This window comes from Gopherus flavomarginatus, chromosome 4 (genome assembly GCF_025201925.1).
Source record: "Gopherus flavomarginatus isolate rGopFla2 chromosome 4, rGopFla2.mat.asm, whole genome shotgun sequence".
NCBI lineage: Eukaryota > Metazoa > Chordata > Testudines > Testudinidae > Gopherus > Gopherus flavomarginatus.
The window spans coordinates 83,432,393-83,460,151 of NC_066620.1; the positions used below are offsets into that span (position 1 = coordinate 83,432,393).

The following is a 27,759-nucleotide window of genomic DNA, read 5'->3' on the forward strand; positions in this document are numbered from 1 at the left end:
ACTGAAGTCAATGGAGCTACACTGATTTACCCCAGCAGAGGATTTGCTCTTTCAGTCCATATCAAAGTATTTGTTGTTTCCAGTCGAATGCAAGTGAAACACTGATGAATTTTGAATAAGATCTGTAGCCAGGGGATTTTAATGAATAAAAATATGTTTTAGAAAAACTAGTGCAGGCCCTTTTACTCTTGCCAACACTTCGTGTTTTGTCTTTTGTTCAGTGTGATTGCATCTGCATCACTATGGTAGCTAATGAATAATTATTTAATTTACCAACCTCTCGTGGCAGCATTTTACTGTTAAAGATATTGCAACACAGTCTCTCTTTCTCCACACCGATGCACAGTCTGTCACAAGGAAAAACTATAAATCCTTGATATTCTTATTTTAGGCTAAATTTGTTTACCTGTCTGTTCAGATGCGACACAAGAGCTTTATTTAATGTGACTATGGCCACAAGCTAAACAGTAGGTGCAGATAAACATGGTTACATTTTTTCATTTTTACTGTCAACATATATCAGCTCTCATCTGATCCACCTGAAATGAATACTGTACCATCTATATCCCTGGGAGTTCCTGCAAAATTTCCAGAGCTCGCTCATGCAAATTTGTGCTAAGCTTTTTGAAGAGAACTGGTGTTTCTTTTTAAAAGAATAACTTGTCCTAAAGTGGTGTTCTTGGGGCATGGGGGTGGGGCAGGTGTATGTGTGGGAAGCTTTTCAAACATATCTTTCAGATTCTGGGACACAACCATGAATCATCTCAGATTTTCAAGGAAGGAGTGACCAGAGGGTATCAGAGGAGTATGGGGTGGTATGAGTTCTTTTTGGGGACTAATTTAGGTGGGGGACTGGTGGCAGAGATTCATATTTATTTACTGATCTTCCTGCTCTCTTATCTATTCCAGCATGCTAGAGATTCTCCAGTGGGCCCTGAAAACCTGGGGCATCCCAGACTGAGGTAAGTGTGTTGTTTGGAAAGGGGGAAACCCCTATAAATATGTGCACATGTGTTTGTATCTGAAGTGGAATTGCAGCAATTTTTTAAAACTACTTGTTTTACAGATTGAGCCACAGGAGCCTATTTCCCATGTTTTTGTCTGTATTTTTAAATAACATTGTTCCCGTCTGTTACCCTGGTGTCATTGCTTGCGGAAGTGGGTGTGGAAGAGTGAGGGGGGGAAAGGGCTGAGCAGTGGCCACCTGCGTCCAGCCTAGTGTGCTGTCAGGCCTTCCCTGAACAGGAAGACTGTGGGTGACTGCTAAAGTAGCGTCAGCTTTCACCTCCTGACTCAGGGCCGGCGCTTCCATTTAGGCGGCCTAGGCAATCGCCTCGGGCGCCAGGATTATTGGGGGGCAGCATTTTGCTGGGGGGGGGGGGCGCAGGCAGCTCTGGACCTGCCGCAGTCGTGCCTGCGGAGGGTCCCCTGGTCCCGCGGCTCCAGTGGAGCTGCCGCAGGCATTCCTGCAGATGGTCCACTGCTCCCGTGGCTCCGGTGGACCTCCCGCAGGCACGGCTGTGGCAGCTCCACCGGAGCTGCAGACCAGCGGATCCTCTCTGCAGGCACGACTGCGGCAGGTCCACCGGAGCCGCCGGACCAGCGCACGGGGCGGCGAAATGGCCATGCGCCTAGGGCGCTAAAAACAGTAGCGCCGGTCTTGTCCTGACTTAAGGCTTGTCTACACTGACAATTTACAGCACTGCAACTTTCTAGCTCAGGGGGTGAAAAACCCACCCTCCTGAGCACAGAAGTTTTCAGCGCTGTAAAGCACCAGTTCAGACAGTGCATCAGCGCTGGTAGCTATGCCCCTCGTGGAGGTGGGTGTTTTAGAGCGCTAGGAGAGCGCTCTTCCAGTGCTCTGCCATGACCACACAAGCCACGTTAAAGTGCTGCCGCGGCAGCGCTTTAGCTTTGCCAGTGTAGACTAGCCCTTAGTCAGGCCTAATATACCCATTGTCTCAGGGGTCCCCGGCCAAGCCTGTAGGAGGGGCTCTGTGTGCTTTGGAAAAGGACACCAAGATGCTGAGTACCAAACCATGCCCCAGCCCTGCCCTCAGGGACTGCACAGAACATAAAGGCACTCTGGGGACCTGACCACACACTGCTTTGAAAATACCTTGAGCACCCACAGGTGCCAAGTGCTCTCCTCTCACCCAGCTTTAAGCCACTCCTGCTGTCATTTGGGGGCACACAGACTAGATGCTTCTAGTCTGTGTGTAGTTGCTATGCCTGGATTCACTCCAATGTATTTGTGATGCATTTGTAGTGACACAGAGCGGAAACAAAACTGTTTCTTGTTTGCATAACTGGAATCTCTGTTCCCCCTCTCCAGCCCTGGGAGTTATATTGACATGGTGGTTGGGCTTTATTGCTGTTGCATATCTGAACTAGCAGAACCAAAGACTTCTAAATTGTGCCCTGTTGTTGGTATATATGTGTGCAGTGATCCAGATGGCAAGTTTTATTACTGGTTATGTGAAATAATAGCTGGCTGCATGACGGCCCCAGTTAACCCATGATAAAGTGAAAACAGAGACAGGATAAAAGACAGCTGTAGCCAGTGGTTGATTAAGGCTAAAATGGGACCCAGATCCACCAGAACTGCCAGATCCACAAGACACCTCTTAGTGCCTCTGCCTGTGATAGCTTCTGCTCTAGTCTCTCTGCATCCTTGATCTTGCACCAGAGTGAGGCAGCACAGCTCTGGTAAGATGACTAACAGAAAAAGATCACTGCCTCTCCACCTGCTCTGCTCTCTCTGGCTCATTGTTAAGACTGGAATTCAGCTCCCAAATCCCAAGGATCCTACTTTAATTCTCTGCTGTTTGATAATACCCGTACTTTTAAGGAAATGGCCATGATATGCTTCATTACCTCTCACCTGGCAGCCATTGAGTTGTTCAGAAAAATTCACTTCTATCTTAGAAGAGGAGACTCATTTGTTCCTTGGTTTCACTGTGATTTTAACTTTTTCTTGAAACTAATGGATTAGGATTTGATAATATTTTGAGTTACAAACTCAAGTTCCTTTGAAAATTCTCAAAGTAACCTTTCAGACCAGTACAATAGAGTGCTCTGTAGTGTCACTCTGAAACCATCTCCTTCAGAGCGCACTGGGATGGGGGAGATCAGTGCATTTCTTTATAGGTGAGTCAATGGGCTTGTGTAAATAAGGACTAGGACTGATCAGAAAATTTCCACTGAAATGAATGCAGTCCCCCCTAATTTTTTGACCATCTCCAATCAAAAGAAATACACTGAAGTCATTGGAGTTGCACCCTTGGAAAACTGGTCACAAACAGGTGTATATTCTGGTACTCTTGTGCTGGTACTTTCTGGTACACTTTAATAACGCTTTAGGGGAAAGCTGTAAGCATAACTGTGTCATCTCAGTGAGACCTGAATAAGTAACATTTGAAATGTTAGAAATGTATGCAATAAACATACACAAATGGGGAGGATGAAATAAATTAACTTATTTCAAAGACCTGTTTTTGTTGCCCATAACCTTGGTCTCTGGGCACATTTATATATTAATACCAGATACAAATAAATATAAGTTTCCCACATGGGCAACTCACTGAAATACTACAGCTAATATATAGCTCAATAACTGTGGTGAATGAAATTTGATGTGGGATTAATTCCTTTAAAATTACTGCTAGTGAAGGTGACCGTTGGGGAAAAAATGTTTCTGGTTTGATTAGGAGAAGTTCCCAAAATTTTCAACCTTTAAACTTATCAAAATTATCCTGATACTTTGGTGCGTGTACCTTACAGCTATCCCCTCCCCACCCCCGAAGTCATTTAAAAAGTCAATTTTTGACATCACAGAAGACTCAGTCCTTTATAGGCAAGTATACAGAGGACCAGGTGGTTTTTAAATCAAAGTCCCCAAACTTAGAACAGGCAGTCTGCTAGAAAACTCCCAATATATATTGCCTCACATGCACTGTAAAGTCATAACACAGGATGGACTGTGGATTCTTGTCATGCTGATGTAAGCATTATACATCACATGGTTGAGTGGCTATGTATATGGAAACATAATCATGCTAGCCACATGTTTAGATACTGAGATGCAGCCTGTTATGTGTCTTTGTGGTGGCACTGATTTCCTTGTTAAGTTGGGCCAAATCCACATCCGTTGTAAGTGGTTGCAACTCCATAGAAGCCAGCTAAATTGCACTTGCTTATTCCAGCATGACAAACAAAAGAAATTGAATCAAATTAATCCCTGCAGTTGCAGTTCAATCACAGTTACCCTATGGAGAATTTGGGCCATGGTGTTCATTGCATTTTGAAAAATTAAGATTACTGATAGGGAGAATGGCTTGTGGCTGGTTGAGGAACAAGGAGAAGCTTGGCGGTATTGCTGTATCTGCTGATTAAAAGTTCACAGATTGTTAAGGTTGGAAGGGTCCATTATGATACCTAGTCTGATCTCCTGCATAACACAGGCTATGGAATTTCCCCAGTCACCTGCAAAGTAAAAGGGTTGGTTCAGCTTCTTTATAGTGAATAAGGCCAGGGAGTGTACTTCTTCCCCTTTCTTCCTTTATTTCTTTTTTTTTAAGAGAGGTTGCTTTTTACATGAGGCGTATCTAGTCTTGTCTCCCCTCATTTCACGGGAGAGCTGCTCAGAGAACCAGACAGCTGGAGTAGGAGCTTTTTCAGTTAATTGAAAGGGAAGTTGTACTGAATTTCTAACAGATCTTTTCTCCCAATTCTTTGTCAGACTGAGAATACAAATAATTTCAACAGTTCATGACAAAATGGGCTTACCCAAGTCAGTCTTTTCTCGTGCATTAACAGTACCATCTGCTGCCATGACATTTCTTATAGTGTCAGAGAACATTCTTTAACTCTTTCTTGGTTGTCACAGCCTGGCATGATTTGTGCTCCCTACCTCAGCATATGGACATAGTCAACTGAGGTTATAACAAAATAAGAGAGCCATGCTTCTGTAAGGGAATTTAACAAGCGAAAAAGAAAAGCAGGATGATTGTTGGTAGTGACCATCAGGGACGTCCCTATGAGGGTGTGGGGCCCGGGACAAATCAACCTCCCTGCTAGTCTCCTAGCTGTCCTCCCGGCATGGCCACCACTCGCCTCCTCACCCCCACGCCCTCTGCTCTCCTCCTTGCCGTCTGCCAGCTCGCCCACCTGCCTTCTCATTGCCCTCCGGCCTGCCCACCTGCAGCTCGCCTCCTCGCCTTCCTGCTGCTTGCATCCCCATTCGCCTCCTCACCTGACTATTAGGACAAATGGTGTCCCGATCGTACATCGGTCGGGATGCAGGACAAAGGGTTAAATATTGAGGCAGTCCCAATTTTATTGATGTGTGGAGCCCCCCAAAGCGTGGGGCCTATGGCGGTCACCCCGATTTGCTCTACCCAGGGGACTTCTCTGGTGACCATTATTTCAGATGATATGGCAATTGGTGCCATGTAAGAATCTAGATAGAATTGCAATAGAATTATAGAATATCAGGGTTGGAAGGGACCTCAGGAGGTTATCTAGTCCAACCCCCTGCTCAAAGCAGGACCAATCCCCAGACAGATTTTTGCCCCAGATCCCTAAATGGCCCTCTCAAGGATTGAGCTCAGAAGCCTGGGTTTAGCAGGCCAATGCTCAAACCACTGAGCTATCCCTCCCCACTAATAATAAGGGACAGTAAACATAGATTAAGCCAGGGGCACAGTAATGCATATATTTAGCCATAACCTTACAGTCTCTGCCATGCTGCATGTTACAGAAAGGCTACTCACCCATCACATGACCCAGGCAGGGATTTAAGGGAGGAGTGTGTCCTCCTTCCACCTGTGAGAGAGGCCAGGGAAAAGCCTCTGTGGACTAAGCAGGGAAATTGCTTTGTTTTGATGTTACTCATGAGTATTTTTTGTTTAACCAGTAGAATTATGCCCTGAGGTCAGGGCCTGAAACAGCCTTAGATATGGCACTGCTTACATGGCCACTTGTATTTTATTGTCCTGTTACACAGTGCTTACAAGCAGCAGGCTAAAGCCAGTGTGTTTAATTCGTTAAGAAATACTCTTAAAGTACAAACAAGGGCATGTTACTGTGTCAGTTTAATGGGATCCTTGTCACTCTCCCATGTACCAGATAGAAGAAGAGTTACACTCTGCTTTGTTTGAATTCTGGAGTTTGTGAGCATCTGCAGCAGCAGTACCAGGGTGATGATCTTCTACTTATAGAAGAATCGGGGATTCTCACAAGCTAAAAATGCTCTAAGGCAACAGTTTTGATCAGGCAACCTAGTGAAGTACATCCACTAAGTTATAACCTTTATACTCATCCTATACAATGCGGGGCAGTAATCTATAACCCACTACTTCCCATTATCACACTGTAGCATTACTAGTGTTCTGCAGCAATGTGGACTTCCTGTTGGACTTCAGTACTGCGAACTATCCAAAGTGAAAATAGCTCTGTTTGTTAAACGTTGCCTGTTATCTATTGCATGTTAGACCGCCACTGAGAAGCAATATATACTACAGCATTAGGCATTTAGATAATTTGAGCATTTTCAATACAATTTTTTTCTTGTTTCTAAGAATAATGGCAGGAGGGAAAAGTCTCCATTAATAATCTATCTGTGCCTCCGTGTCCCATTTGCAAAATGGGGATGATAATACTTTTCCTCCCACCCTTTGTCAATCATGTCTATGTAAACTGTAAGCTCTTCAGGGTGGGGACTGTTTCTCACTATATATTTGTAGAATGCTTAATACAATGGGGCCCTGATCTCAGGGGGACCCAGAGGTGCCATCATAATTCTAACAATAATAAATTATTAGACACAAGAGAACTGTGAAAGGTTCCATTAAGAGAAGAACCTGAAAGCTTGGAGGGCACTTGAGGCTTATGCAAACCTCTTGGGCATGATTCTCCTTTCAATTACACCATACTACTCTTGCGTAATTCCGTTGCAGTCAATGGCTTCACTCCTGACTTATTAAGCCTGTTAGATGTGTAAAACTGCAGCACTATCCTGCAGTGTGAGCCTTGATTTTCATGTGAGCTACACATATGAATGACGTACAAGATCTAACTGTTGGAGTTCACTCTTCAGTTGCCCTGAATTCACACTTGGTACAGCAGGGAGCAGGCAGAATAGGCATAACCTTTCTGCTCCTTCTGGGCTGCCCGGGACTAAAATGGCCTGTGTCATGATTTACAGCAGTTCCAATGCCACTGGAAGTTACGCTGGGTACGGCGGCCAAATTTCTGGCTGAGTACTGTGTGCTCCACCACACTCCCTTTCTTCCCCGGCATGCTCTCTTCGTTACTGCTGGACAATATCATCTGCGCTGAGGAATAAAGCTGACTGGAAAATGAAAATCCATTTCCGCAAAAAATCCCCATTTTTGAATATTTTTCCCTTTGAAGTCTGGCTGAAAATTCAAAAACAAAGTTGTTTTGCAGGAAGGAATTTCCAGAAAAAAAAATCCATTTTGGGAGAACCAAAATAGAATCTTCCGGCATACCTGGAAAGCTCTTATCAATTTCACTTTCTCGCTGCAGGCAGAAAGTGAGATTGACAAAAGCCTTTTGGGGGAGGAGTAGCCAGGAATCCATCATGGCAATGTTTCCCAACAGAAAATTGGATTTTTTTTTCAAAATTGAAGTTTTCCTGCAGAAAATGTCAATTTTTGCAAAAAGGGAAATTCTCAGAGAAAATTCTCAGCCAACTTTACTGAGGAGGGTGGTGACAGATGCTCAGCATCCAAGGACTAGCTGTGATGGGAGCAATTCTCAGCTTCCCCTTTAGGGTGGCTTTCTGGCTGCTTTGTGCTAGCTCAGTGCAATGCAGCCTAAACCAGGGTTCAGGAACCAGACCTTGGATTGTAAATGTCTCCAGAACAGACACTTGTGAGATTTCACTCACTTTCTGGTGGGAAATGCCTTAAGAAAAGCTTTTCTCACAATGTTTGGTGTTTCTGGTCCCTGTCAGAAGCTGGTGTGGAAAAAAACCAAACTATTAAACAAAATGAAATAACTTTTTCAAACCTCATTAAATGTGAATCTCTAACTTCTTCCAAATATGACCTGAATTTGACTTTATGCATCTTTTTAAAATTCAGGTTCTCAGCAGCCTGAATAATTTGCGGCCCACACATCTCTGGGGCACACTTTTGTTTCAGACCTAAGTGGTCTGTTTACTCATAAATAAAATAGAGAGATGTAAAGTTACCGCCTGCAAAGTAACACAGATTCATATGAAATAAATATAGCTGAGGGTTTACTGTCTGTGTTGCTAGCAGAGTAATGACTTGTCAGCACAATTGTCTTCCAAAAGAGGCCAAGGGGAGGAAATAATGCAGGTTGATCCTGTAGGTTTCTGGGGAATGATGATGTAGCTTGGAGAGAAAGATGACACTAAAATGAATTTCATTAATGAGCTCTGTTCATCACATTCTAGAATACAAAAGGGAAAGCATAGTTCATGCAATAGTTGGCTTTTAGCTGTGAAGGAGACACGTGCTATTGAAATACATTAGATAGATGTGATCCGGCAAAGCAATGGAATAGGTACAGCGGCGAAGTTTCAGTCCTTGAAAAATAGCCTTTCACACCACTGAGAGAGTGATTACAAAAGTTTTCCTTTAAATACATCCTAATGCATGGCCATATTGACTTCAGTGAGGCTCCATGTAGACACAAGAGGACTGCCTGCATAGATCTATTTGTAGAGTCAGGGCCTATGTTTGTAGAATACATTGAGCTGCTCTTCTGGTGAAACAAGCTATACAAATGGCCAGTATTTTTTTTATTCATTTTTTGTCTTAAATGTATAATTATTTGTTCTCTAACACTTACATAGTCTAAAAGCCATAAAAATACATCTTTACAAAAATTAAGTTAAGCCCATTATTTTCTGGCGTTATGGTGTAGGAGATCATAAGTTCTCGGCACATACCATGAAATGTAATAGTAAGTCTTTGATTCTGTAAATAGACTTGATGAAATGTTAACAGTCCTTCTGTATGGTATCTGTAACAAAGCTGGAAGATAATAAGTGTGATTTGAAAAGGTCTCTTAAATCAGTTCGGCTGTGGGCACCATGCCCACAGTTTGCTTAATTTTTTAAACCTTTTTTGGTAAATTAATATTTTGGACAACGATGAATATAAATAATTTACATCCACAGCTTTCATGTTGTATGCTCAGTGAGCTGGATTTCCAAAGGCATCAAGCCAGGATCTAATTCCTGGCTTTATTAGGTCATGAAACAGAATGTGCACAGAAGATATGATGTCCTTAAGCTGCAACATCAGCAGCAACAGACAGACCTAATGCTGCTGGACTTAACAGAATTAGATTTCATGTATAGTTAATGAATGCAAATGTCACTTAATTTTTACAGCTAGTGATGTAATACATTGTATAAGACACACACATGCAATTGCAAAAATTATTCAGATTTGTGATTCCTGCAGCCCGTGTCCTGTTTCAGCCCTGTAAAATGTATACTTCTGTGGGGAAAGGCTGTAGAAAAATGCCAGCAAGATTACTGTGTAATTTAAAGCCACCCGAGGAGCAATATTAAAATATGCATTAGGATGTTACGAAGGTTGCATGTGTTTTTATTTTCCAAGTAGTAAGAAATAGTTAAGAGCTGGTGGCAGCTGCAGCCACAAGAGTGGGAGCTGGGTTTGGACTGATACTGAGCAGCTTCCTGAAGAGAAACAGGTTAGTCTCCTGAGGGCTGTAATACCTTGGTCTCATTCCTGTTGTTGGATTTAATATGTGAATGGCTGGTGTGTTAGTGGCCTGTAACATACAGGGGTTTGGACTAGATCTGATTTTCCCCTTCTGGCCTTAAACTCTTTGACTCTAAACACTTACAACACTCCACAAGGTATTTAGAATCTTTCAAACAATATATACAGCATTTCTAGTTCTTCCTCTCAGTCCCTGGCCCAATAAAAACAGTGAGAAGGCCAAATTCAATCCATGTATAAGGAGGTCAGAGGTGTAATTCCAGTGGACTTATGCCACAGCTGGCCCTAGGAGTGTGTTGCTCCACAGTTTTCCCTCTGACCAATTAATCAGAAGGTCTATAGGAACTATGAAGAGAGTCCTATCCAGCTCTCCTTGACAGAAAGGAGGAACAGATGAGATTTTTCCCCTTTTTCCATCAAGGAAAGCTGAATGGGCCTTGATATAAGGCCTAGAGATTTGCTGAGTGAAAAGTGAGGAGGAGGAGAATGGAAGGGTCAATTAAACATGCAGAGCACCCCAAAAAATAGAAGTCTTCAAAAAAAAATTAATGAAAATCATAGCTTAATCCCTAATTCTCAAACACAACAAAGGCAAGAGCAGAATGGGCATGGAAAAATGGTTCAAATCTATAGGAGACCCCCATGCATGGAGAAGTCTGACTACACATTAAACTAGACGAAGTCAGACAAGTATAAGACCTTTCCTATGCTATATTTGGGATGGAGGCTATGAACTTGTATAAATTTGACCCTTTATATAACTCTTTTGCCAGGGCTACTTGCCACAAAATGCTTCTAGCAAATTGGCATTCCCCCACCTCTTTACACTTTACGCTGGAGGTGCTGATAGTGTAAAAAGTTTTGCAGGTCATGCAGAAAACATTTAAGGCTGTCTCTGCTTCCTATGGAAAAAAATATTGCTTTCCTGCCAGACAGATGGACCTGTAAGAAGCTGGGGCAATATTCTCAATTGATGTAATTGCTGTAGCAAATTGCAACAAAGAGAAAGTGGAAGAAAAAATTGGCAATGTAATTTAATAATTATTTAAATATATCTAGTAAGGAAAGAGTTGAGTGAAAAAAAATCTCTTGTCTGCTCTCTTTATTTTCTTTTATGACACCATTTTGCTTATGACATCAAGAAAAGGACAATGTCTAGTATTACTCAAACTTGAGCAAAGTTCCCAGCAGCTACCACCTGTGAAAGTATGATCAATCTTTTTTATAGTGAAAAGTGTTTTATTCTAGACTCATTTTACTTCTACAACAATGCACGTACAGCAAATCCAACACTGCCATATATCTGCATAAATATTTGATACCTTTAATAGCATATGCAGCACACACTGTATGGTGACCCTTGGGCAGAAAGACCAAGTAAACTCATGTACCACCTGTGTATATTATATTGTGGTGTTCTGGTAATATGCCAAGGTCTCCTGAAAAAACAAACAGTTCTAGTCACACAGTTTCAAAAATCAGAAGAAGGGCTGTACTATTTAATAATTAAACAAAACTGAGACATTGGTAGGTGATTCACATTATTTATTGAACTAACACAAAAATCATCAACAACTCACAGTCACTTCTCTTATAAACATCTGTTCTTTGGGGACTTGCTTACATGAGGAGAAATCCTGTTTTTTAGAAATGTAATAAGCAAAAAAAGTGGTTTGGGGAATATTATAATGCAAATGCCACTCCTGCTGTGAGCAAGATTATTATTCACCCTGGATTTAATTTAACTTGGAGAAATGAGCCATGATTTTACCTACTAGAAATACATATCGCAGAAAAATTTTGCCCTTCGCCATGGATTTACATAGTCTTTCTGTGGATTTCAGTATTTTCTGGTAAATGTAACTTACATTCCCTCCAGACTGTGGAGAGGTGCTTCTGAATGAGAAGCGGTGAAGTACTGTGATCCAGGTCTTGAGTCTGCAGACAGATAGAAATGATAGCTCTGAGGAACAAATTTTGTCACAAACAACCCAACTTGCCACCCCATATGTACTAAAAGTAGTAGAACTGAGGAAACCTACTAGACTTCTAGTGGCAGAGGTCAGAAATCAGAATTTTTATGCCACAGGAAATTCTAGTATGTCTACATTTTTCATTCTGAATAGGCACAAAAAGTCAAAATATAGAATTTTTCCCTGAAAGGAAAGTTTAGAAAAATTTCAATTTGGAAATGCCAGAACATTTTATTTTGACATTGTGCATTGATTTGTCTAACTGATTTGAAATGTTTTGTTTTTATTTGGTTTGACACTTAATTTGTGTCCACCTGAGTCATCTCAGTGTTTCATCCCCCTACTTTCCTCTCTTGGTTGAGGTCCCTAGCTAGACTACGTCTTTCATGATGCACTGCAGCCATTAAACTACGATAATGCAGTGCAGCAGTTCAACTAGAGGGAAGACCATGGTGAATAATGGGAGCTGTAGTCCATGGAGGTAGCCTGGCCCCTATCAGAGAATGGGGACATGAAGCACTCAAACTACCATTGCAGAGGTCAGCACTACCATATTAAGTGATGTCAGATACGAAGTCCAGTAATTTAGTCATTAGTGGGGGTTTCAGGCTGAGGCAGGGGACTGGGGTGTGGGAAGGGGTATGGGCTGGTGATTTGGGTTTTGGAGTGGGGCCAGAAATGAGGGGCTTAAGACGTGGGAGGGGGCTCCGGGCTGGAGAATGGGTTGGGTCCAGATGGGGGTGCAGGCTCTGGGGTGGGGTTGGGGATGAAGGGTTTGGGGTGTAGGAGGGTGCTCCAGATGGGGACCAAGGGTTTCAGAGGGTGGGAGGTGGATCAGGGCTGGGGTGGGGGGGATGTGTGTGTGTGTGTGTGTGTTCAGGTCCTGTGCAGCGTTTACCTTAAGCAGCTCCCAGAAGCAGCAGCATGTCCTCCCTCTGGCTCCTCAGTGGAGGCATGACCAGGTGCTCTGTGTGCTGCCCCATCCACAGGCGCCACTCCCACAGCTCCCATTGGCCTATGCGTGTTGGAGAAAGGAGGCCAGGAGAAGGAGTTGAGTGTGATCTTCAGAGGAAGCAGGGAGGCAAGGTTTCTTGGGCACAGTGCTTGCTGGAGTGGCAGACTTTGGGATTTCTGAGAAAGCAAACTGTTTGTTCTGTGTTCAAGGAAAACATTTTTTTAAATAAACAAGATCACACCCAGAATATATCTAATTAATAGAACTGTGTCTCATCCTAATAGAAACAGTCTTCTAAAGCCCTGAAATTTGGCTAACTACTTGGGCCAAAGGGGCAACAATATATTGTATTTGCAATGCAAGTTTTGAATGTTTGAAATATTAAACAAGGTTATCTAATATTTCCTTTTCTTTTTATATCAAGAATCAGTGAATTCAAATATTTAGAATGAGTGGATTCATGTTAATATTGATTCTAAATCATGCAACTGTCTCCTCCCTTTTTTATCATCAAGTATTTTGCATATGCCATATGTGCAATTCATTTGCTCAAGAATAAGAAATATATGGAAAGTGAATAGTTATTTCCAGGGGGACAGAAATGCCACTGAAACAAGGATAAACCCTCTTATGACCTATGCCCTATAATTAGTTCTAGTTGGATATTATGTTTTGAAGGGAGTAGGTGAAAGTTAGGGACTGTCTCCAAGAATTACCATTTAAGTATATTACCTAGAGAAACTCCTACTAGGGACCCAACCCAGCACAAAGCTGATGTACAACATCCTCAGTGCAATCAGAGTGAGGAAATGGGCTTTTAAAACAAAGGTGCTTTACTGTTTCCTAAATGCTGAGATTTAGAACATAGGAAGCTGATATGTGATTGGTTAATCCCAATTGTTTGTCAGCACAGTTTTGAATCAGAGTGATCCAACATGTGTTCTTTATGTATTGCACAGATTACATGAATGATAGAGAAATATAGTTTACTTAGCTATTTTCATGAGAAGAAAAACTAACTCTTTCCATCATCACTCATTATGTGCAGATAAAGGGTGATAGAAATGAAGCATTCACAGGAATGGACACCGTAAAGAGAGGCATCTCACTATTAATACGGGAGTAACTGTGTCCATCCATGTGTTAAATCTATGAATATGGCCACTGTGAATAAGGGCCAAAATGTTCAAATTGGATACCTAAATTCAGGCACTTAAATTCATATTTAGGCACCTAGATAGCAGTCTATCTTTGGCCGAGTGGTTGCCAGAAGCCTGAGCAGATCGAGTTGAGTTTGGTATTCCTGCATTTAATACATGTTGGGCCTTTTCTCCAACGATCCTTTCACCCAAGAGCTTACCAAACACAGTGTGCACAGCAGATGCTGAAACTTTGGCTCATTTGCTGCTTTCATACTTCCCATGTGTGAAAATATTGTTAATATAGACAAAATTAGAGGGCAAGCTTATGAAGACATACAGCAACGTCAGTAATCTCCAAATCTGCTAGTCAAGTGCTGCAGAGAATTGGTCGGGCAGGACAGGAAACTCTCCACATTAAGCTATTGCAGAACAGACACTGTGTCATCACTTCCTGTGTGCAGCAGGCTGACTCAGGAACAGTTGACCTGTGAATCGATGGTTTATTTAGTAGTAAAAGGCTATTCTGCCTCTTGTACATGAGGCCAGGAATTGGCTCTTAGTTTGGTTTCTTGGTTCTGTCTGGTAGCTTTTGCAGTCTGCGTAAAGATTTGTTTGCACTGACCTAAGACAAGCATGCAGTACATATGGCTCCACGTGAGCTTCCTTCCTTAATTCAGGCAAGCAGCATTCTTGCTGTTCCAGTCCTGGGATTTCCCCAAGAGTGATTTCCAATGTTGCTGAATTTGTGGTGGCTTAAATGTTGACAGATGACCACTCAAGATGGATATGAACACAAACCGGATGCTACCTGTGATACTATGCCAGAAGCAGACTCTGCTTCCGAGAACAGAAGGGCAAATGGATTAAACCACTGCACCACTTATGCCCTTTCAAAGGTGAAATGTCTATCTGTCTTCTGAAAGCTTAGACAGTGTACATAATTGCTCTGGTTTTGCTCATCAGTCTGTACTCTGTAGTTCCAATTTATAGAGTTTTAGATATATGCTGTTATGCTTTTTAAATAAACATTTCTCTTTTGATTTAATAATCCTTTGAACAGAAGTTTACTTCCTCCTCCTATTCTACACCTTATTGTGAGACTGAGTTGGTGTATTCCCAAATGCGTGGTCAGAACTCTTCTTGTTACATAGGCAATGCACTCTGTGTGAAGACAAGGGAAGTTTTTTCATTTATGACATCATTACTGAGGAGTATGTGGAATAAACAGACACAGGACCTAATTCACCTTGTGTTGTCATTTACACCTGTGCAAAACAAGTGTCAAGCGGATGTGGAGAACTAACCTGTGCATAAACTAATAGAGAAATAGGATTTGGTAACACTTCTACGCCTACTATGGTGCAGGTGTAGATGACTGCATAAAGGCGCAAGGGAGTGGAGAATCAGGTTCATAACTGTACTTTCTTCATACATTTTTTTAAACTATTCCCAAATTCCTTGCAAATTAAAGAATATTTCAGTTTAAAATCCTAATCTCCAAAAACCGTGATTTCATATTTTTCCATGAATCCATGTATAGTCACCATTTTATTATGATAAACCTCTTCTGTACATCTCCAGTCTGTTTCATTAACCCTTATATGCAAGTCTTGAGCTAGAGTAGACAGGTGACTAGAATTTTAATCACACTAAGGCAAAAGGTCTAGTTCAGAGCTCATCTCTACCAGTGTAGATCAGGAGTAACACCATTGCAGTCGATGAGATTACACCAGCGTAAGTGAAAACAGAGTCAAGTCAATGTTGTTCAGTGTCTGTCAGACTTACTGCATCATTGTCATTTACTACATTCACTTTCTTTCCTTGTATAGTAAAGTAACTCACCATTTCCATAGGAATTCCTTCTGTCTATACATCTACCATTCTCATTTTCCTGACAATATGCTTCCATTATTACACAGATAAATCCAACAGATAGTCTTTTGTGGTTTGTTTTCCACAAAGCAGGATATATTTTCACCAGCCTGTGCAGTATAAAATAAAATAAAAACTAAAGTGCAAATATAAAAAGTTGAATTATTGGCTCCAATGATATTCAAGAAGGGGTGGTCGGAAAGGAGATTTAAAAAAAAAAAACTAAAACATTTTATGTCTGGTGTCCATTGGTAACCAAACACTTCGAGATAATGGTGGCCTTTTATTATGAGCAGCATAGTGATGCCTAGCACTCTACAGTGCAGTACAGAAGCCCCAGAGAATGGCAGTCTTACCTATCTCACACCCACAGAATGGGGAGCAGTTGGGACAAGGAGACTTGAGTGTCACCTCACTTACAATGGTTCAAAACTGGTGTAACTCTGTTGACTTTGATGGAGTCACTCCTGCTTTATACTTGTTAGTGAGACAAGAATCAGGCCCAGAATTCCTTTCAAAGCTCATCCCTGCCATCCCTCAGGCAGTCAGAAAAGTTACCAAGACCCGGTCTGAGGAAGGGTATCAGAATCTGTCTCTAAATAGCTAAAAATACAGAACAAAATTAAATTCCATCAAATCTAAAATAACAAACCAAAATGTGCACACAAGGAAGGGGAAACATTCCTCACGACTCCAACACCTCTTGCTGCCCTTGCTACAAATGCCCTGGCCCGCTTTTAGCCAGCCAAAACCCTCCAATGTCTTTCTGTGACAAGAGTCTCCTACTTTCCTTTCAGATGGCTGTTCCTCTGGTCTTTTTGATCCTCTTCCTGGTGCCAAACCTACCCATCCTAACTGCAAGTGCTTTATAGGCTTGTCAAGTCATGCACATATTAAGTTTTGCACCTTGACAGCTCTGCAGTAGAAAGCAGCAAATGTGTTCTTCTGGATAACCTACTGCAGCATCTCTCCAGTCTTCATGGTTGCCATCATCACTGGATTTCAGGCATGTAACTATATAAACTTGAAAGGTGTGGGGTGGGAGGGAACCTATCCACCATACTTCATGAACCTGGGAGGTGAAGGGGACCAAAATATGGAAATACATTTCTGTATAGAGGAAGGGATTGAGGAGGGGTCTTAAATACTTGAGTGTATTCGCATGAGGGGACTACCTGAGTGAAGAAAGTGAGATGACCATTTTACAATGGTGATTACATGACCCCAATGGCTTAGGAAGTAGTAGTTTCCCCTTGAAAAGGGGAGAGAGAGCCTGCTGTATGCCCCCAAACTGGACCTGGGGGCGTAGGTCTAGAGTTATCCCCCATTTTTAAAGAGGAAGTGGGGAGCTTCAGTCATCCCTGCGAAGAACTGATAGAATTAGTAAGCACATCAGGAAGGTCCCTGTAGCTGACTGCTGGTGGGCCTTCTCCCTTCTTCTCCTCAGAAGGGCACACTGGATAAGAGAAAATATTTGTTGAGTGGGGAAGGAGAAGGCTGTATTGGAAAGGGAGCCATGGTGCCCACTGAAAGTTTAGATACACTGCAGATACAAGAAGTGTATTCTGGATGTCTATCTAAGCTAAAACGGAAGCTAAAACTAACATTCAGAGGTAAACTTATTCCTAACATTTGGCTAGAGTGATAAAATTTCTAGAGCACACAACACAGATCAATCAATACCCATTAATATGTGTATATGCTACAGCTGGGGTTTTCAAAAGAGCCAACAAGAATTAGGTGTCCAAATTCCCAGTCTACCCTTATGAGCCTCACAGTTTAGCATTGTTAACCAAAAGCCAGCCCTGGTTATTTTTGAATAAAGCGGCATAGACTTAAACAATAGACATTTCACTGAGAGACATTTGTGGCTTAATAAAATCTCTATGGCCCAATGTTCCATTAATTTGGTCATGAAGTTAACACTCTAGGAAAATGGGGCAGCCCTACAATCCCTCTTTACTAGGGATTTCCATTGAAAATTTTTTCTTTTTCTTTTGTTTTTGCTGGGGAGAAGGTAGGGAAGATTTAACATAATCATAAATATCACATAGATCAATCACCCTTCGTATGGTGTTTCTATTTCAGATAGCGCAAACACACCTATTGTGGTTCTTCAACAAGACCTTCATATCGTAAGCGTTACTGATAGCCATCTTCTTCAGCTGGTTGAGATCCTTTGTGATTTTCCCATTTACTGTTGTAAGTGATGCTAATCAGATCCTTTCCCCACTGTTGCCGGTTTAAAGAACCTTTGAAGACATTTGGATATGTTGGGGAGGGAACACCAATATATTATAAATCCAGGAAGTGGATCAAAGTAATGGAGCAACCTCCAGGCTCCAGTTCTATCAGAATTTGTGTATTATGGATCTTTTTCCATATACACTGGTGTAAATGAGGACTAAAACTGGTGTAAGTGAGATCACACCCTTTGTCTTGTGTTGAGATTTATAAGAGAGTCCAAACTCCAACCAATCTGGGTAACCTATTGTGTGGATCAACCCTTAAAAATGAAGAATTACTACACTATTCTGCAAAATACTTGTGGTTTTTTGTTTGTTTATTTCCTTTTGCAAGGGAGGAGAATATGGAAGCATTAAAATTGAAATACAATCCTTCACATTCAAAAGTTTCCAGTTAAAGAAGGAAAAGTCAGAAAGGGATTCCTCCACCCTCTCTCTCTAGAATGACCTTAGTTAGTACTGCTTCCTCAACTTTGTGAAGGTTCTTATTGCCTTAGAGATATTAAGCTACATGTTTCTTTCTGACAAGCCCAGTCAGCAAAGGAAATCAAAGAGAAATTCAATAAGCTAAATTTTAGGAGGAAATATGTCATGGCCATAAAAGAGAACTCCCCACAGGAGCACACTTCTTGCAACATGCTCAAACTGAGCAGTCAGAAGAGACATTATTTATTTACTAGGCAGAAGAAAGGGTCACAATCAGACTGAAATATAAAGCCAGAATGCACGCATTTAATACAGAGTTCTGGTCTGAACATGGAATTTCTATTCTGCTGGAAATTTTGATATTGTGAAATTTGTTTGTGTTCCAAATTGGGATGAAAAGTCAAAATTTCTGCTGGCAATTCTAAAAATTCAATGTGAAAACATCAGAATATTTTCTTGGATAATGCAGAAACAGTATAATATTAAATACAATGTCATGTAAAATATTAAATATAAGTCTAGATAGAATTGATTTAAATGCTAAAGTAAGAGTGAAATAATTTTACCTTATTAGAATGAACCATTTGGCATTATTGAAATGAGAAAGTTGAAAGAGTTCATCCCAGTTTTCCCCCTTGTAACAGTGTAGCTAGCTTCTTAAGTGAAATTGGGCTCAGCACGCCTGTTCCAGGTCAGGTGTGCTCTAGTGTGGTGTAATGAGGAGGGTGGGGCTGCTCGGGGAGCTATAAAGAACTGTTCACAAGCCTTAGAGGGAGAGAGAGTGTCCGAAGAGCTCAGAAGAAGAGTAGAGCTAGACCAAAAGCTGTAGGGAGGGGATGCCCCTGAAGGAGGGGGTAGTGAGATTTTCAGGTGTTACCTACAAACTTCCCTGGGCCAGAGATCAGGGGCCAAGATGAGAGGAACCTTTGGGGGAAAAACTCATCATGCAAGACTGAGGCCTGGTCTACTCTACGTGTTTAAACCGAATTTAGCAGCGTTAAACTGATTTAACCCTGCACCCATCCATACAACGAGGCCCTTTATATCGATATAAAAGGCTCTTTAAACCGATTTCTGTACTCCTCCCTGACAAGAGGAGTAGCGCTGAAATTGGTATTGCCATGTCAGATTAGGGTTAGTGTGGCCGCAAATCGACGGTATTGGCCTTTGGGTGGTAACCCACAGTGCACCATTGTGAACACTCTGGACAGCAATCTGAACTCGGATGCACTGGCCAGGTAGACAAGAAAAGCCCCGTGAACTTTTGAATTTCATTTCCTGTTTGCCCAGCTTAGAGCTCTGATCAGCACAGATGGCGATGCAGTCCCAAATCCAAAAAGAGCTCCAGCATGGACCATATGGGAGATACTGGTTCTGATCGCGGTATGGGAAGACAAATCTATTCTATCACAGCTCTGTTACAGAAGACGAAATGCCAAAGCATTTGAAAAAATCTCCAGGCTACGATACAGAGTCCACAGCACAGTGCTGTGTGACAAGCATAATGGAAAGCCAAAGAATCAAATGGACGCTCATGGAGGGAGAGAGGGAATACTGAGGACTCCAGTTATCCCACAGTCCCCGCAGTCTCCGAAAAGCATTTGCATGCTTGGTTGAACTCCCAATGCCTGAAGGGTCAAAAACATTTTCCCGGGTGTTTCAGGGTATATGTCACCAATTTACACCCACTTCCCCTCAAAAGAAAAAGGAAAAAAAAAAGTTTCTCGTCTTTTTTCAGTCTCACCCTATGTCTACTGCATGCTGCTGGTAGATGGGGTGCTGCCGCGCTGAGCACCAGCATCCCTTTCCCGCTGGCAGATGGTACAATATGACTGCTATCCATCATCATCAGCAGCCCGTGAGTGCTCCTGGCTGGCCTTGGTGAGGTCAGCCGGGGGCACCTGGGTAAAAATGGGAATGACTCCTGGTCATTCCCAGCAGATGGTACAGAACGGCTGGTAACCGTCTTCATCATAGCAACTGGGGGCTGAGCTCTATCAGCTCCCCTACTTTCATGTCTAAAGAAAAGATTCTGTACTGCCTGGACTATCATAGCAGCTGGAGGCTGGGCTCCTCTCCCTCGCCACCCTTTTAATGTCCTGCCTGGACTATCGTAGCAGCTGGAGGCTTCCTCCCTCTCATTTTATCTCACTAAAAAGTCAGTGTTTCTTATTCCTGCATTCTTTATTACTTCATCACACAAATGCGGGGACACTGCCACGGTAGCCCAGGAGGGTTGTGGGAGGAGGGAAGCAATGGGTGGGGTTGTTGCAGGGGCACCCCCTGGAATGGCATGCAGCTCATCATTTCTGCTGGATCTCTGGGGCTCTGACATGGAGCGGCTGTGCTCTCTAGTACACTTGCCCCATATTCTAGGCAGGACTGACTCTATTTTAGACAAAACATAAAGAAGGGAATGACCCAGGGAGTCATTCCCATTTTTGTCCATGCGCCCCCAGCCGACCTCAGCGAGGCCAGCCAGGAGCACCCATGACAGCAGCAGATGGTACAGAACTACTGATAACAGTCATCTCATTGCCAATTTACAACGGCATGGCAGACAGTGCAATAGAGATGGTAACCGTCTCTGCTACCTTGCAAAGGCAAATGAATGCTGCTGTGTAACACGGCAGTACTGCGTCTGTCAGCAGCATCCAGTACACATACGGTGACAGTACCAAAGGCAAAACAGGGTCCATGGCTGCCATGCTATGGCGTCTTGCCAGGGCAATCCAGGAAAAAAGGGCGTGAAAAGATTGTTTGCTGTTGCTTTCACGGTGGAAGGATTGAGTGACGACATTTACCCAGAATCACCCGCGACACTGTTTTTGCATTGGGATCTCAACTCAGAATTCCAATGGGCGGGGAGACTGCGGGAACTATGGGATAGCTACGGGATAGCTACCCACAGTGCAATGCTCCAGAAATCGACGCTAGCCTCGGTACATGGACGCACACTGCCGAATTAATGTGCTTAGTGTGACCGCATGCACTCGACTTTATACAATCTGTTTTACAAAACCAGTTTATGTAAAATCGGAATAATCCTGTAGTGTAGACAGAGTCTCTGATGAACAAGTAGAACATAAGAATGGCTGTACTGGGTCAGACCAAAGGTCCATCCAGCCTTGTATCCTGTCTGCTGTCATCCTGTTTGTTGCAGCCACTTGTAGGAAATGAACTGTGGCTTCTGCTAATACTTTTCTAAATCACTCCTTATAGGGTCATGAGGCAGCTGACGGCAGCACAGTGACTTTTGGTAATCAGTTCACATTATAGCAGTGGGAATACCCCAGTGGCTGATATTGCTGCCCTAGATAGAGGGCCAGACAGTGAGAAAGCCAAGACAGTGTTAGGATAGAATAGCAGAGAACACTCTTACGGGTTTTCAGTCTTGACCAAACAGCATAGAACAGAGGTTCTCAAACTGTGGATTGGGACCCCTCAGGGGGCTGTGAGGTTATTATGTGCAGGGGTCACAAGCTGTCAACCTCCACCCCAAACCCTGCTTTGCCTCCAGCATGTATAATGGTGTTAAATATATTAAAAAGTGTTTTGAATTTATACCAGTAAAAAAGTTTGAGAGCCATGGCATAGACTTAAGGAATTCCTGGACTATATTGCATAGGGTTAACCATTCAAGCCTCTCTCTGATCTCTGTGGCATATAGAAGAAATGCTGTAGATCTTTCTTCACTGTCTTTCATTGAGCTTCTGCTGTGTCATGAGGGGGGAGGGGTGGTGTTTGGCTTTTTCACTTTCCCATTGCATTTTGGCTATTGAGAAGTTTTAACTGCTTTGGAATCGGCAACATTGACTCAGACACTCAACAAGTCAGGAATTAGGTGAGTGTTACGGCGTTTGTTATTCAGACATGAGTGCCTCTCCAGCAGCAAGTCAGCACTGCAACAGACTCATCTTTACAAACTTGTGTGTTTTGTAGCATACACAATGGGCTAGATTCACAAAGGTACTGAGGCACCTAACTTTCTCTTTAGCTATCTAAACCAATATTTAGGCACCATGGGTAGTCCCAAAACCACCGACAAACTCTGTGGGCCCCTAAGTGCCTAAGACAGCTATGTTTCCTTGGGCATGCACAAAAGCACCCAAGTACTGATGTTACCCCACAGCTAATGAGCTGCTCAGAGCCCTCGCTGAAACCAAAGGCCTAGCAGCCCTGAAGTGGGATGTCAAACTAGGCATTGCCTGCTTTGCTAACCTGAAGGGCCTGATCCTGTATGTGTTCTCAAAGCATGTCTGGTGGATGCAGGGCCGGTGCAACCATTTAGGCGGACTAGGCGGTTGCCTAGGGCGCCGAGATTTGGGGGCACCAAAAAGCACCCCCCAATTTTTTTTTTAAAATGGTTGAGCAGCCGCTGCTGCTGGGACAGAGAGGAAGTCTGAGCTGCCGGCAGCCCAGGGGATCCCCTGGGCCAGGGCGCCGGCCTGGCAGCCAGCAGCCCAGGGGGTCCCCTGGGTCAGGGCGCCGCCGCAGCAGCTGGCAGCCCAGGGTGTTCCCCGGGTCAGGGCGCCATTGCCGGCAGCCCAGGGCTTCCTCTGGGTCAGCGCGCCGCCGCAGCAGCAAGCAGCCCAGGGCTTCCTCTGGATCAGTGTGCCAGCAGGGCCACCCAGAGAGGGGGGCAAGAGGGGCAATTTGCCCCAGGCCCCGCAGGGGCCCCCATGAGAGTTTTTCGAGGCCCCTGGAGCGGGGTCCTTCACTTGCTTCAGGAGCCCTAGAAAACTCTCGCAGGGTCTGGGCCCTTGGAGCTTCTTCTGCTCCCGGTCCTCGCTGACGGGGGTCCTTCCACTCCGGTGCAGAAGGACCCCCTGCCGGTGAATTACCGCCGAAGCGGGACCCGCTGCCGACATGCAGCCCGGTCTTCGGTGGTAATTCGGCGGCGAGGGACCCTTCCGCTCCGGGACCCGCTGCCGAAGTGCTCCGGAGACCTGCGGCGGGGGCCCTCCACCACAGAATTATCTCTGAAGACCCGGCTGCACTTCGGCAGCTGGTCCCGCTTCGGTGGCAATTTGGCGGTGGGGGGGCCCCGCGGCTGGTCTCCGGGGCACTTCGCCAGCGGATCCCAGAGCGGAAGGGCCCCCCGCCGCCGAAGACCCCAGGCCCCCGGAATCCTCTGGGCTGCCCTGGCGTGCCGCTGGCAACCCAGGGAGGTCCCCTGGGTCAGCACGCCGCTGCCGGTGTAACGAAGTGACAACCCCATGAACCAGGCGGCAGCAATTCCTGAGCAGGCGCTCAGATGGTTATGTTACGCGGCAGAAAATGCACCTAGTTGCAAAACGGGAGAGTTGCTCAAAGTGTCGTCACACCGGCAGCCGCCAGCCCAGAGGTTCCACTGCGCAGTCCTGCTTGGAGAGGATGCGGAGCAGAGGTGAGCTGGGGTGGGGAGGTACGGCAGGGCTCCTCAGGCCAGGGGGTGGGGAGTTGCCACGGGGAGCTGCCCTGGGGGCGGGCGGCACACTTCAGGCTGGGGGGGGGCGGGGAGCTGCTGCAGGGCTGGGGGGGGCGCAAGGTGGAAGTTTCGCCTAGGGGCGAAACTTCCTTGCACCGGCCCTGGGTGGATGCTCTTAGCTAGAGGCAAGAAGGCCAGGACAGAGAAAACATCAGGCTTAATGGGTAGGCCACTCAGCTGGGATGCAGGAGACATGAGTTCAAATCCTACCACTGCTGGATTTGGAGCAGGGACTTGAACCTAAGTCTTCCACTTCCCAGTTGAGTGTGTTTGTGGATTTAGCCTAAAACCACTGTCTAGAGGTAAATAAGTCTGACCTATCTTTGGTCTCTTTATTGTAGAAATTATGGTGACACACGAGCACAGATTGTATAATAGCACTTCAGTGCTTTGATTTACAGTGTTCTGCTCTCCTTTATCCATTACAATTAACAGCACTCTTAAAAACAAACGCTGTTAGTTTCTGTGGCTTTAAAGAGCAACATGTAATACTCACATTCATTATGCTTTCTCAGGGCACCCATGACTGTGAGTCACCTTATTACCCCCCTGCCTCAGTGAGAGAGACTTGCTGGTGCTAAATTGGGTGTCAGCTCTCCGTTGCCCCAGTCTGTTAGCTACCAAACAATCTCAGAAACTCTGCCAGCCTTTACTCTGGTTTGCAGGTAACAACTGGTGTACATTAGCCCCCAAACACATTGGAAGCATCTCTCTGTCATGTCTAGTCCCTGTCACTGGACTGTCACAGTAATTATGATATTCTGTCTTATTTTCCATTCCTTTTCTAATAGTTTTCTTAAAAACAGATCAGGGTGCAGAAGCAGTCATAAAATCTAACCTAATGTTAGAAACTATCTACAGAGATTCCAAGATCTCTTGGAATGTTAACTGCTAATGTAGAATTCATCATTTTATTTGTGTAGTTGGGATTATTTTTTCTGATGTGAATTATTTTGCAATTATGAGTGTTGAATTTCCTTTGCCACTTTATTGCTGAGTTACCCATTTTTGTGAGGTCTCTTTGTAACTCTTCAGTTGGCTTTGGATTTCATTATCTTGAATAATTTTGTAACATCTGCACACTTTGCTACTTCACTGTTCACTCCCTTCTCCAGATCATTAATGAATATGTTGAACTGTACAGGCCCCAGTGCAGATCCTTCAGGGACCCCACTGTTTACCTCTCTCTATTGTGAATACTGATAATTTACTCCTACCTTTTTTTCCAATCTTTTAACCAGCTCCTGATCCATGAGAGGACCTTCCCTGTTATCCATGATTACTTAGTTTCCTTAAGAGCCTTTGAGGGACCTTGCAAAGGGTTTCTGAAAATCTACTGTGTCTACTAGATCACCCTTATCCACATGCTTGTTGACACCCCCAAAGAATTCAAGAAAGAGATCAAGCATGACTTCCATTTACAAAAGCTGTGTTGACCCTTCCCCCAACATATTGTGTTCCTCTGTGTCTGATAATTCTGTTCTTTATTCTACCAAATTGTCTGGTATTGAAGTTAGGCTTATTAGACTGTAATTGCCTAGAATGCCTCTGGAGCTCTTTTTAAAAATCGCCATTATATTAGCTGTTCTCCAGTCATTTGTTTCAGAGGCTGATTTCAGATATCCCTTACATACTACAGTTAGTAGATCTACAGGTTTTTATATTTTGCCTTCCTTCAGAATACTTGGGTGGTGGTCTGGTCCTGGTGACTTGTTTTAGAACAAATTGATATATTAAACAATTTCTTCTATTAACACATCTGTGTAGGACATTTCCTTAGATCTATTACTTTAAAAGAATAGTTCTGATGTGGGTAGCTCCCCCACATCCTCTGCAGTAAAGACCAATGCAAAGAATTCATTTAGCCTTGTCTTCCTTGAGTGCTCATTTAGCACCTTGGTCACCTAGTGGGCCCACTGTTTGGCAGGTTTTCTGTTTCTAATGTGCTTAACAAAAATTCTGTTAGTTTTTTGCATCTTTAGCAACTTGCTTCTCAAGTTCTTTCTTGGCCTTCCTTACTATACTTTTACACTTAGCCTGCCAGATTTTGTGCTCCTTCCGATTTTCCTCATTAGGGTTTGACGTCCAATTTTTAAAGGATCCCTTTTTTGCCTCGTATGGCCTCCATTACTCTGCTGTTTAGCCATTGTGGAATTATTTTGGTCCTCGTATTGTCTTTGGAGTAGACATTTAGTATGAGCCTCTATTATGGTATTTTTAAATAGTCTTTTTAAATAGTCCCTGTGCTGCTTGCAGGCATTTAACCCTTGTGCCAAGTCTCTTTTAATTTCTATCTAACAAGCATCCTCATTTTGTATTCCCCTTCTTAAAGTTATCATGGTGGATTTTTAATTTTATTTTCATTTTTTTATTTTCTTCTCTAGAAGGATGTTAAATGTAATTACATTATGGTCACTATTACCAAGCAGTTCAGCTATAATTATTTCTTGCACTAGATCCTATGCTCCGTTTAGGATTATATCAAGAATTGCCTCTTCCCTTGTGGGTTCCAGACTCAGCTGCTCCAAGAAACAGTTTCTAGATGCATCTCTGCATCACACCCTGAGATGACATTTACCTATCCTTTTGTATCTGTTTCCCCATCTATAAAATGGGGATAATGATACTGATCTCCTTTGGAAAGTGCTTTGAGAGCTACTGATGAAAAGTGCTAGGTATTATTATTATTTCTGTTTTAAGGGTATAATTGCATTTAAGTAATGTGTTCTACATTTCCATTGCTATAGCCTCTGATCAACTAGTTGTATATTTAATCTTCTGTTCATACACAGGAAAGAAATATAACCAATAGTTCTGCTAGGAAAGCATTCCAATATTTGTAACTAGAACAGGACAAATTGTTAACTGTGAATAAATAATCTGGAGAATGTTCTTTCTCTTTTCCTGTTCATGACTCAGCCAGGATTCTTGCTAACATTTCTGCTATTCACATATATTACTGATTAATGTATGCCTGAAAACTTCAATCTGTGGTGTTCAAACTGTTCACTTTGACTATGCATAGTGTGGAGTTGCTTATCTAAGCCATATAGTATTATTTCTGCTCCCTGATTTGATGGCTGATGCTTTTTTAAACAGAAGAATGAGAAAAGAATAAACAGTAGCAGAGGACAGATCCTCAGCTGGCTTAAATTGTTTTACTGATGGAGCTATGAGTTCAAGCCACCCGCAGATCTGCCCTCAGATATTGTGCATATTCTTTTTTTTGTGTGTCAAAATTGAAGTGTTTGTGGAACCCATAACGGTTCCCCTAACATTAGTATGAACAAAATCTCATTTGAGTGATTGTGAATAGCAAATGATGAGGGATTTAAACATGGTCAAACAAAACAACTGTTTCAAATGAGTGTTCATTCACACAATGGGCCTGATTTTTCCATTGCCCTGCACTTCATGTAGTCATTTATACCAGTGCAAATTGGGCGTGAAACTACCCTATCAGAATGTTAGTGTTTTACTCCCATTTGTATTGTTTTCACACGCTCACTTTGTATTGATGTAAATGTCTACATAAGGTACAGGCCAAAAAGAATCAGGCCCGATGCTTTCGATACTTGACTGCTCTATGTGTAGTACACCAGTCACTGCTAATCCACTGCCACTTGACTTAGTGTTTTCTAGTTAAACGTACTAACAGGAATTTCAAATCTAATGCATATTCTGCTGGTCGGTTTGTTTTCCAACATAAACGTCTAGATCTTAAGCTATCCCAAATTAAGGAAAATGTGTGCAAGAAGGTCTTCCAAACGTATTGCAAAACTTTGCCTAAAATGTCACTATTATTTTACTGTCACAGTTAAAACAGTGAGACCGTTTATCTTGTGATCACTCTGAATGATTTGAGGTCAGGTGAAAATCAAACACTCAACCAAATCTTTGCCTGAAAAATGTTCACAAGTCTC

The 27,759-nt window shown here is 43.1% G+C and overlaps 1 long non-coding RNA gene across 1 annotated transcript; it reads left to right on the plus strand.

Annotated features, from left to right (window-relative positions):
- Positions 1–360: 360 nt before the first annotated feature.
- On the plus strand, positions 361–16,694 carry LOC127049015 (uncharacterized). The gene is made up of 3 exons (XR_007773850.1): positions 361–467; positions 910–962; positions 16,492–16,694. It is a non-coding gene; the product is annotated as an uncharacterized LOC127049015 (long non-coding RNA).
- Positions 16,695–27,759: the final 11,065 nt, after the last annotated feature.